At 41.6% G+C, this 12238-nt stretch overlaps 1 pseudogene; it reads right to left on the reverse strand.

The window, feature by feature from the left end:
* Positions 1-10162: 10162 nt before the first annotated feature.
* Positions 10163-11515, reverse strand: LOC121501379 (annotated as a pseudogene).
* Between the last annotated feature and the right edge of the window lie 723 nt (positions 11516-12238).

Consider the following 12238-nt stretch of genomic DNA (forward strand, 5'->3'; position numbering starts at 1 on the left):
GGGAGCTCTCCTTGACCCAAATTTTAGAGACATCATTATCAAACTAGAACCAGCGCATGCCCTCAAGGGAGATGAATCAGACCTGCAGGGTTGCAGGCAGCTTCCTGTAGCTCTTCCTGCAGCATGCAAATTTGATCCGATGGGTGGTAACTCAAAGAAAGTAATTAATTTCTACGATTCTTTCATAGTCACACACCAGACACACATTCAGGGAACTGTCATAAATATTAATATTCAGGAAGTTTTCATGAATATTCAGTGAATGGCGAAAAGATCTGCAGACAGTCCTCATAGAGTCCATTGGAAAGGAGTGCATCTGGTTTTTGCAAGCTTCCTCTCCACAGGGAAGGCTAAGAGGAAGGGGTGGAGGAGGATGAGATGAAACAAGCTTCCATGTGCCAGCTCCTGGGTTCATGTTCCACCTCCGCTGGATCTGCGTGCAAATAATCCAAGCCAGATGCCTGGCTACCCTCCCTGCTGCATCTAATTGAATGTGGATTTGTGTTTACTCCATTCACGATCCTTGAGCTCCAGTATTTACAGAGTTCACAGAACAGGCGACCCTTGAAGACCTATAGATTCTCCTGGGTAGCCTCCAAAGTCAGAATGAAGGGAAAAGCATAACTTTAAGAATTGTTTGGGTGCTGAGATTCAATGTGGTTTTATATCCTTGAAAACCTACACTAATTTCATTGAGGAGATGCAGACTGGCGCGTGAATTGTAGTTAATTAATAGGGAAAGTGGATTAACGTATTCAACTTTTCACTTTAAAAATGCTAACATTAGCATTTATGACATTAAGGAGAAAATTATACTATAATCCCACCACCTGCCCTCTTAAAGCTTATTTTACTCTCTGATTTCTTACAATGTTTACTTAAAATGTGTAGATATTTTTTGCATAAATACCGTCATAGCACATGATTTTGCATTCCTTTTTTTTTTTTTTGCTTAATGTTATTTGAGTTAGGAGATTTATCTTAGACCTAATCAAATCTCTCCTATTAGCAATATATATTGCTCTCCCATAAAAGAAAGCTCTTCTAGGGTATACTTTTTTTTTCTGGTTTCATTGAGGTATAGTTGACAAAAGTTGTATCTATTTCAGATAGATATTCTGTACAGTGTGATATTTTGATATATGTATCCATTGTGAAATGACTGTCACAGTGAAGCTAATGAGCACATCCATAGGATGTACATATTGTGATGCAAACAACCACTTTCTCAACATTTCTACATCTGCTTCTTGTTCATAGAAGAGCTGGGGTCTGTTTGAAAGTTGATGCGAATCTTGGTCTTGTACTTGTAGAGGAAAATAAACTATGTGACAAGAAATACTAGGTCACTAATATGCAGATTGTTCCTTTACTTAGATGATGATATTGAGACAGGAGACAGTGAGATTATGCATCTTGGATTAAATTACATATTTGCATCATAACAGGAAAATAAATCAACTGCTAGTCTCTATGATTACTCAGCTAACTCTGCTTTTAAGGAGAATCGTGTTTCTACAAATAAACTATGTATCTGCATCCTTTCCAACTCTACAGTCTCTGGATTAACAAAACACTCCTCAGATTTCACCTTCCTCTCAGAAGTTTTATGTTCCTTTGGATTTTGGATGGGGCCAAACTTCTTGGGGCTATTGTGCACTCGGCTAGATGCCGCCAGTCTAATAGGTACCTGAATTCCGGTGAGTAACTGAGTCGAGAGAGGAGGTTTCCTAACTTTGCTCGCTGGAGTCAAGCAGATGAAAGGAATGGCCATAGGAAAGGGTTCAGCAACCCTAAGGCTCTACCTCAGGGTTATGTAGGTCAACCGAATCTCAGTAAAATCCTTTGGTGTATTTAGCGATCACCCATTGAGTGCTTGCTGCATGCTTAACTGTCTACCTTTGAAAAGCTCAGGCTCATAAGGGAAAAGACCATACAAATGAATAATTACAGGTCAACACATTCAGTGGTGTGCCAGGAATATTCCTGGGGAGTGAAATGCCCTGGTGGGAGTGTGAGGGGGCCACTGTGGCAAAGGGGATGAACTACATAGAGATGACTCAGACTTGAGAGGCCAGGACAATGGTTTTGCCCAAACAGATACAGAACACGAAGAAGTAAGAGGAGGAGCAGGACTTCCTTGGCACGGGGAACAGGGTCTGGCATGACTGCAGGGCATATCCGTGAAAATGTTCACGAGGCCTTCAGATGGATGTGCTGCTCAAGAGGTAGGTCCAGACTGAAATGATAGATTTGCGGCAATTGACAGGTGGATGATAGTGGATGCTCTAGAAAGAGGCGAGAATGTCAGCGGGAGTATGCAGAGTAAAAAGTGGCTGAGAAGGAACACTTAGGGGAAACAGAGGAAAAGGTGTGGTCTGGTCTCTCAGTCCAGGAAAGACACTGGGACTGTGTTGCTGGACTCCTTTAGTTAGAGTGGAACCCAGTGTGCATGTGTGTGCATGTGTGAATTTATTTAAAATAGCAGAGAAGGGCCTGAATATGACTACGTTGAATTTTGTAAATGGTAATTACCATTTAAATCCCTCCCACCGGGCAGCCCGGGTGGCTCAGCGGTTTAGTGAGTCCCATGTCGGGCTCCCTGCATGGAGCCTGCTTCTCTCTCTGCCTCTCACTCTCTCTCTCTCTCTCTCTGTGTGTGTGTGTCTCTCATGAATAAATAAATAAAATCTTTAAAAAAAAATAAATCCCTCCCATCCCAATGATTATATTTTCTGTGTCATTTGCTCCTTCTAAATATTACCAACACAAGAACCTACCACAGAGCAAACTGTTGTTGGTTTTCATGGGGTAAAAATTCATCATTTTCTCCTCAATTTCTTGTTTTCAATCACATGGTTTCTGATCCCCCCCTTTCCCCACCGTGGGTGTTTACCAACAACACCCATGATATAAACAAACATGACATAGTGCCATCCTGAGGTTTTGGTATCTGCTTCTACCTCTCCCTGTGAATTCTTCATTCTCATGACTTGTATTAGAGGGTGACCTGGTCACAGTGCTTTGTCCTCTGCAGTGAGCTGGCGTGCCATCTTATTTTGTCAAAGCCCTGCCCAAACTCAATCCCACGGCATTCGTTCATTCCACAAGTATTTCTTGAGTATCTACCCTGTGTGTACGTGTGTGTGTGTCTGCTCTGGACTCTCACACTGACTTATGAGAGCCATGAGCATATTCAGTGACTGTCTGAGGTTATCAATTATTGTTATCATTATTGGTTATCACAGGCAATATAATAATTGCATCTCAAGACTCTTTTCCTAACATTCCTTCCAATAGATAGGCTTAGCAGCATAATATAGGAATCAGAGAGATGCAACTGTGGACTCCCTCCACCATCCCACACCACCACCACCCTCACCACCACCACCACCACCACCACCAACAACAACAACAACAACAACACAAGCCACATTTATTGAAAACTCCTATGGGCCAAGTACTTTGCAAATACTTTACCCACATTATCCTATTTATATTTCAGTTCCCATATAAAGAAACCAAGACTGAAAGTTTTAATAATTCACGAGAAGACATACCTACTATTTGTGGCACAATAAGGGTAATGAAATGACATGAGTGTCTTAATGTTTACTGAACTGTAGTGTGAAGTGGAGGCAGACTGAGCTCAGGATGAGGTCATGGAATTTCAGAGTGAAAAAAACCCATAGGCAACAACAAATATTTTTGTGATGCTGAAGAGGGGGGTGATTCTAGAGAGGATACTGTGAGGATAAAGCTCTTATCCCTATTTTCTTGGAGACTTCATTATTCCCTAACCCTATATGTCCCATTCATACAGTGAATGGAGATGGTGCTAAGACCCACTGCAGCTTCTAAAGGCTATTTTTCCATGAATTGGCTTGCCTGAGGTCACATCGCTAGAGGATGACATTACAGTGAAATGTTTTCCCTTGACTTTTATTATAGAAATGTCCCACATATAGCTAGAGATGAAAAGGCAGCAAAATGAATGCAACAAAACAAAATGCCATGAGGGAAAGAATGAGTAAATAAATGATTTTCAACTGTCCTTACTGTTTCCGGGCTACAGCAGAGGCAAAGCAAAATTATAATAGGAACACAATGAGCTGCACTTTATTTTTCAAGGGATATTGATTTCAAATGTTCCTGTTCCCAGTTCTTTGGGCAATTGCTGTTTTTGAGTGTCCCAATTGACCACCTTTGTCACCTGGCCCCCAAAATGCTTAAAGGAATCAGCCTCGGGAATGCTTCCATCAAGCAGGGCACTGCCCTCATGGTGACAAAGAGACATATTTAGCACTTGTTTTAACCTTTCTTCTGATTGAAGTAGGTGCTCAAAAGGCTGGGAGGACAAAAGTAATTGCTTTAGGTTTTTCAGCACAGACTGTTACCGCATAGGGGAACGTTGACAGTGTTTGTGGGATACAGAATGATCTCAAGCCCCTGGAATTGCTTAATTGACTTCTCTTCTCTGAAATCACCTACGGGGAATCTCTGTCATCATTGCATCTTAAATATTCCTTAAAGAGGTCATGCTCATCAGGAGATCCCCTATATTCACGCTCTCTCAGAAGATTGTCCCCACAGTGCCTTTCCCTCTCCTCATGTATTTTATATTGTAGGCTTTGATTCTCTTTTTTCTGGGAGGGAGATTGCATAGTCCAAATCCAGGGCATTTTTACGTGGATGGCATTATTTTATTTGGTCTCTGGTGCCATTAGGTGCTCACTGCGTAACCCTCATGGTAAGCTAAGTTAGACACTGGGTCTAATTGGAGATAGGAAAGAGACTATGTTGTGTATTTGTGACTAGTATGGACTGGAAGTTACCTTGATAATCTTTTCCAGCTCTTTTTAGGAGCCTTTTTAGGGTGTGAGCTGCCCTCACCCTCCTGTCTCACTGGTTCCAGGCCGCATTTTCCATTTGTACCTCCAGAACTCTTTTCCAGAGCTTATGTGTCTGTGCCCTGAAGGCAGACCTTCAGGGTCAGCAGTATCCACCTGCCTTGCCCTCTGGTTTCTACTTCCACCAGTGGGAAGCCCTGGCAGGAGGTCCAGGGGCAGAAGGAGAGAAGGGTTGGGGTGTTTTTCTTCTGACCCACCTCCCTAGTGCCTTTGGTTGACTGGCTTATCCCTTCATGGAAGGCTGTGGGCATTCCCTAGCTCCTCGTATGGATTTCTAGGGGCCACGCCTTCCCCTTACTCTTTCACCTAGGAAGGGTATGACTTCCTATTCTCTCTAAATTTTGTCACGCTTTTATGTAAAGTCCCCTCATTAAACTTTCTTAAACTGTCCTTCCCCCTCCCTTTTTAAAGATTCTATTTATTTAAGAGAGGGAAAGTGAGAAAGCACAAGCAGGGGAAGGGGCAGAGGGAGAGGGAGAAGCAGGCTCCTGGCTAAGGAAGGAGGCCGACGTGGGGCCCGATCCTAGGACCCCAAGACCGTGACTCCAGCCAAAAGTGGATGCCCAACCGACTGAACTATCCAGGCACCCCTTAACCCATCCTTTTCTGAGGGTGACATCTGTTTCTGCTGAGACTCTGATTGATACAGACACAGAGAAGTAAGCGCTAGCAAAATATCCTCCAGATTCCCCAATGATCTCAATCTCTTTCCTCCAGCCACTCCATGTTGGCCAAAGGCTTGCTTAGAAAGCACAGCATTTTCATTTTTTTTTTATAAATTTATTTTTTATTGGTGTTCAATTTGCCAACATATAGAATAACACCCAGTGCTCATCCCATCAAGTGCCCCCCTCAGTGCCCGTCACCCAGTCACCCCCCCCCACTTCCCCTTCCACCACCCCTAGTTCGTTTCCCAGAGTTAGGAGTCTTTCATGTTCTGTCTCCCTTTCTGATATTTCCCACTCATTTTTTCTCCTTTCCCCCCTATTCCCTTTCACTATTTTTTATATTCCCCAAATGAATGAGACCATATAATGTTTGTCCTTCTCCGATTGACTTACTTCACTCAGCATAATACCCTCCAGTTCCATCCACGTCGAAGCAAATGGTGGGTATTTGTCATTTCTAATGGCTGAGGAATATTCCACTGTATACAGAGACCACATCTTTATCCATTCATCTTTTGATTGAAAGCACAGCATTTTCAAAGAGTGATATCCTATGGGGCGGGGCCATCTTCATGGGTAGGCAACTCACAGAGCCTGGCACTCAGAGGGCTCTGGGCTTTTGCCATTTTGAAATTCTTAGGAAGCTTTGACTGAGAGGTCCTGCAGTCTCATTTTGCATAGGGCTCCGCAGAGTAAGTAGCCAATCCTGCATGGGAATGTGGAAGGGAGGGGAGGACAAGCTCTTAGCTATTCTTCTTATCCAAAGGAATGTGCTTCATATTTTCTCTCTTATCCCTCACACAAAGCAGAGTACGCTAGTCTGAGTCTAAGGTTGTGGCTGGGAACCACTCTACTCTTGGGAACCCGCACCAAGGGGTCAGGCACAGGGCTTTCTTCCCTGCTCCCTGCCCCAGCGGCTCTTAACCTGAGGACCAGGTCTGTCTGTCTGTCTCTCTATCATTTTCTCCTTCCCAATGCCCTTTGCATTTATTTTACAAGGCCAAGACTATAAGACAAGGGCCTGGCACTGAGAGCTCTCTCTCAGTTTTACTCCTTCAATGTTCTCAGGCACTCCTCTTTCTTTGGCCTCCTATCCTTGTGGGTAGCTGGAAATCTGGGTTGTGGGCTCAGGCAGGAAGGGGAGGAGGCTTTTCAAACCCATCTTTGGGCCTTGGGTTTCAGTCCGTTAGCAAAACTATGATTTGGAGTTTCAACCCTGCTCATAAGTTGGTACTTTGATTTTCTTTGCCATTGTTTCCTGTGAGTTCTAGAATAGAATAGGGAAAGAATATTAATTGGCAAATGGACCAAAATGTGAAAAATCTCCTACCTCTCCTCTACTTCTCATTTCCACTTGAACATTTGGGTGTACATCCTTCCAGACAGCCCCCCAACCCCATTAACATTCATATATACAAATTGACACACACGTTTAAAAAAATGGAATTTTTAGGTCTATGCTGCACATTTCCTAACTATACCATATTTTCCATTCTTTGAATGTTATGCACGTTCTGGGGAGAATTGCATGGCGTTATCTGCCGGCATGCTGATTCACTCTTCAGCTGCGTACATTGTGTTTTTCAGCCAATTACAAAGTTCAGCTTTATACTTCAATTCTTTACCTGTTAATTTCTTAGATCTCTTTATTTAGTTTTTTTTAAAATTTAGTTTATAAATATACCCTTTTAAAGCATACTCTTAATGAGTTTTGAAAAATATGAAGAATTTTTCTTGCCATCACTGAGATCATGATATAGAATGTTTTAATGACTCCAGAAAGTTTCTTCATACTTCTTTGCCATCAGGCCCCACTTCTCACCCCCAATCCCTGGCAACCACCAATAATGATTTTTGTCATTAGTATCTTGCCTTTTCTAGAATTTTTTATAAGGGCAATTATATAGTGTGAAACATTTTGAGATTGGCTTTTTTCCACTTAGCAAAATGCTCTTAAGATTCATCCCTTTCATTGTGTATTAAAGTGGTTTATTCATTTTATTGCTGGCTAGTGTTCCAGTGGTGGATGTACCACAGGTGTTTATACACTTGCCAACTGATGGTTGTCTGGGTTATTTCCAGTTTTTGGTGTGAACATTTGTGCCTTGTCGATGGCTGCTTTTGCTCTACAGTGGCCAAGTTGAGTAGTTGTGACAGAGACCATCTGGCCTTCACATCCAGTAACATATACTATCTTGCACATTACAGAAAGTTTGCCAACCTTCACAAAGAGTATATTTAAAACGGCTGTTTTAATGTCCATCATTGTTAATACCATTGTGTCTGTCATTTCGGGTCTTTTTTCTATTGATTACTTTTCTTCTGCCTAAGGTCATATTTTCTTGCTCTTTTCATGCCGGTCAGTTTTTACCTGGCATTGGAATTTTATTTTAATATGTGTTGAATTTTGTTGTATTCTTTATTAGAGTTGGAAGGCATTATGGAATTTGGTCAAGTTACTTGGGATCAGTTGAATTTTTTCAAAATTACTTTTATTTATTTATTTTTTATTTTCATTTTTTAAGATTTTATTTATTCATGAGAGACACACAGAGAGAGGCAGAGAACAGGCAGAGGAGAAGTAGGCTCCATGCAGGGAGCCCGATGTGGAACTCGATCCCGGGACTCCAGGATCACACCCTGGCCCGAAGGCAGGTGCTAAACTGCTGAGCCACTCAGGGATCCCCCCAAATTACTTTTAATCTTTGTTAAGGCATGTTCCGAATTGCCTTTGATGTAGGGAGAATTTAACATCATTACTAAAATCACAGCTTTCTGGAGACTTAGCCTGATGCTCTTTGTATTATGGGGTCATTTCACTCTGCTTTCAGGGACATGAATGAATCCTAGCCCTGTGTAGAGTGTGGAAATTGTCTAGCCAATTACTTTTTCATTGTTCTTTCCTTAATCTTGGGAAGTTTCCTTTTTTTTTTTTTTTTTTTTTTTTTTGGAAGTTTCCTTTAACTCATGCACAGATCAGTACTCAGCCAGAGTTTCAAGGGGGACTTTTCTAAGATCTCTCTGAAGTTTTCTTTCCATGCATCTCTCTTCTCTCGGATATTGCATCCCATCACATCTCATTGACTTGGCTCCTTGGACTCTCATCTCTGGCTCTTTGTTTGGGTTTCTTCTTTCTGTATGGCAACCTGGAAAATCTTCTAGTTGGTCTTCTGTCTCATAGAGCTACACTTTTCTTGTTCTTCAATGTCTTAAGACTGTTATTTCATATATTCTGTGTCATTTGCTATTGTATTATGTGGAGGGTAAGTCCAGTCCCTGTTTCTCCATCATGGCCAGAAGTGGAATTCTAGTGTTGTCCTTCCTTATTGCTCAGTTCTCTTTTTATTTGCTTGGCATTATCCTCCATATGACAGTGGGCAGCTCTGGATTTCACCTTTTCCAATCTAAACCCAGTAGAAATTCTTTCTTAAAAGTTCCATTAGAATTTGCCTCATTTGATTAGTATTCCCACCTTTATGTCATCTGTTTTGCTTCTTGTGTTGTGTTTTAAAAGGCTTTTCTCGTGTAATGATCTAAACTCCTATATCCCCAATTTAACTATCTATGTAGCCTTCTTTTCTCTTTCTTAAACAATTAATCTCCAATTTCATTGAAGTTGATTTGCTATGAACGTAAAATCCCTGCCTAGCTCTCTGAAGATATTTATGCTTCTTCTAGTGACTATTTCATCTTGCTTTACTTAGTCTGCCTCCTCAAGCATTTAGTTCCTCAATTTGGGGAATTTTTTGACTCTTTAATGGTTTTAGTTTCTTCAAGTGTTTTATAATAGTTGATTGCTCATTTTTGTACTTGGTAGTTCCTGTTTGATTTGAGAGAGGTGTCATTCCTTCCTGAAGAGCATGAGATGGATTTTTCACAAACAAGGAGGTTTCTTTTAGTTGACTAAGGGGTGCGGATGGCAGCTGGATGGATAATAACAATAAATATCTATCTACCTCGCTATCTGATTATCTTCTAGTGATTCTACATTTGATCCAAATCATTTGATTTGGCACTTTTTGTTCCAAAAGACCCTATGCTCCTTTCTACTTTCTCAGCATTGTTCATGTTTGTTCTCTCACATAAAGGGCTATTATTCTTTCTTTCTACTTGCGAAAATTCTTTTTTTCCCTGCTGTCAAGATGTTTATCAAATCCTGTGTTTCTCAGACTTTTGGAACACATAAAAAAGAAATATTCCAGTGAATGCAGTATACCAAATGTAGGTAATAAGCAGGATACATTCCTTTGGGGAAATGCCTGTTTAAAAAGTCCAGTCTGTATATGCAAAAGTAAAGCAAAGAAATTCAGTCTTTTTCCTGTTCTCTAAAAATCTGTTTTTCTTAAATATCATTCCATGAAATTGGAAGTGAAGGGCTAAAAGGTGAGGAGAGGGAAGGGAGAAGGAGGGAGCACACATCATTTACACAAAAGGTAAAATTGTACAAACTTAAGCAGTATATAGTAGACTAGGGTCATACTCTAGGACATCAAATGCTGGATTTGATGTATAAATATAAGAAATTCACTGTTTGGCTGGAGTTAGAAGATTTGAACTGCTGCCTGAAGATCAGTGAGGAGCAAGTCACTGCCTTGGAATAATTGCCCTTCCCGCTCCAAATCCTGGTTTCTGTACTGTGCCTTCATGGAGAGGGCCTCTCATTCCACCACCTGGCCCACCTCCAAGGCTTCAGGTCCCCAAGGTGATTATCTCAATAGTCCCCTGTCCCCTTTCTGGGCAGCTGGACTCTTCTCTTCCTCATTCATACAGACTTCACCTCTGAAAATGATGGGCCTGTTGCTATGAGGCTCAGAATCATCAAACACAACACACTCCAAATGGGGTAATTTCCAGCCACTGTTAATGTGGAGCTCCATCATAGTCCCATAACTTCAGAAAAAAAATCTCTAAGCTTCAATTTGTCCACTTCATGTGGCAGGTTGGTGACTATTAGGGTGTCTTATAGTTCTTTGTGGTTCAAAATCACCTTGCTCACCAACCTCAGGGATTGGTCTAGGTCCCTTCTGGGGAGGCATATTTATTTGGTATTTTCACACTCTTTGATCCTTCTGAGGCCTTTGGGGTGGAATCTGAGCTTCAGACTTAGATTCTAGATGAGGCTGTGAAGTTGGTACCTTAACAACATGAGGTGGTATCCCAGTAACTGCAACAGCTCCACTAGGTGGAAGGTCACAAATGCCCCAGAAAATGTCTTCCAGTCTTTCTGGATGGTCTGAGTCATGTCTGTAGGTGCTGGGGAAGGACTCTTCTATGTATCCTCATGAGCAGTTTCTTCTAATACTGGCTCAGACTTTTCCTCTTGGATTCAGACTCAGGTTCTTGCTCTGGTTCAGGATCAGGCTCTGATTCAGCAACAGGTTCCTCTAAATGTTCTTCCAAGTCCTTGCTGACAGTCTGATCATAGAAAGTGCCAGAATCATCAGTACCATTTCAGGTGTTGATTGTCTTTCTTCAGGTTCCTGGGCCTCTTCCTCAGATTCCTCCTGAGGCTCAGTGAAAAACACCAAAGAACTAGTCTTGGTATCTGAGGATCTCATTGTGGATATAGAACTCATTTGCAACCAGGTCCTTAGGAGCAAGGACAAATGTCTCCATGAGTCTCCTCAAAGCCTGGTTGTTATTAGAGAGCAATCCTGTCACCTCGACTACCACACCATCATTCAGAGTGGCATCAGCATCAATGTGGTGAATCTTAGTGTGGCAATTGGTCAAGTTTTGTGACATCACTTTTCTATGGATTTCTTTCTGTCCATAAACTGCCTCTACTGGCTTTCCATTTGAATCCAATTCTGCACAGACATAAGAGTTCTTTCCATAAAAGCTGCGTAGCATGTCTGATGGCTGCCTCAGCAGCGTGTCATACTTTCTCACAAGTGCCTGCCCCTCCGACAGGGGACTAGGCTTTTCTATTACCATTGCTTTGATTAATTTAACCTGCACAGCTGTGCGGGAGCAGAACAAGCTTTGCTCCACAGCTTGGCAGAAGGCAAATCTCCTCATGCAACTGTATCCGCCTCTACTTGTGAAAACTCTATACAACCTCCAGGCCTAATACAAGATACATCTCTTAGAAAAAATTCCTCACTACTTTATCTTCTAATTATTATGGCTCTTTTGGTGAATAGTGATTACAAATGTGACTTCAAAGTTTCAATGGTAATAATTGCTACCATTCTGGGGGCTTCCATTATGTGCTAAGCCCTGTAGTGAATATGTCACGTATATGACATGATTTAATCCTTATGTAATGGTGTGGGTGTTATTTTTCTGTTTTATAGAAGAAGGAACTACATTTTAGAGCAGGTAGTCATCCAGCTCAAAGATCCCTGTACCAAATCTGGATGGTCACTCAAAGCTGGTTGCCATACCACACTCCTACAGTTCCTTTTGCTCAACCCATATCCTTAGCCCCATACATGTGGAATCTGCCAAGACTCTAAATCCCAAGATGGATTTTACTGTCAGCATGGCCATCTCAAGACTTAGAGAAAATGAAAATAGTTTTTCTTCCACTAACAAATAAGATCAAAGATACCTAATTTAAGAGGGCAAATTATTTGAAGTTTTCATAACTTCTTGGAAAGAGAACTGGTACCAGAATTCTAACTCTGGGTCTGGAGGTCTTTGGCACTGCTCCTC

Source organism: Vulpes lagopus, chromosome 11 (assembly GCF_018345385.1).
Source record: "Vulpes lagopus strain Blue_001 chromosome 11, ASM1834538v1, whole genome shotgun sequence".
NCBI classification, from domain to species: Eukaryota; Metazoa; Chordata; class Mammalia; order Carnivora; family Canidae; genus Vulpes; species Vulpes lagopus.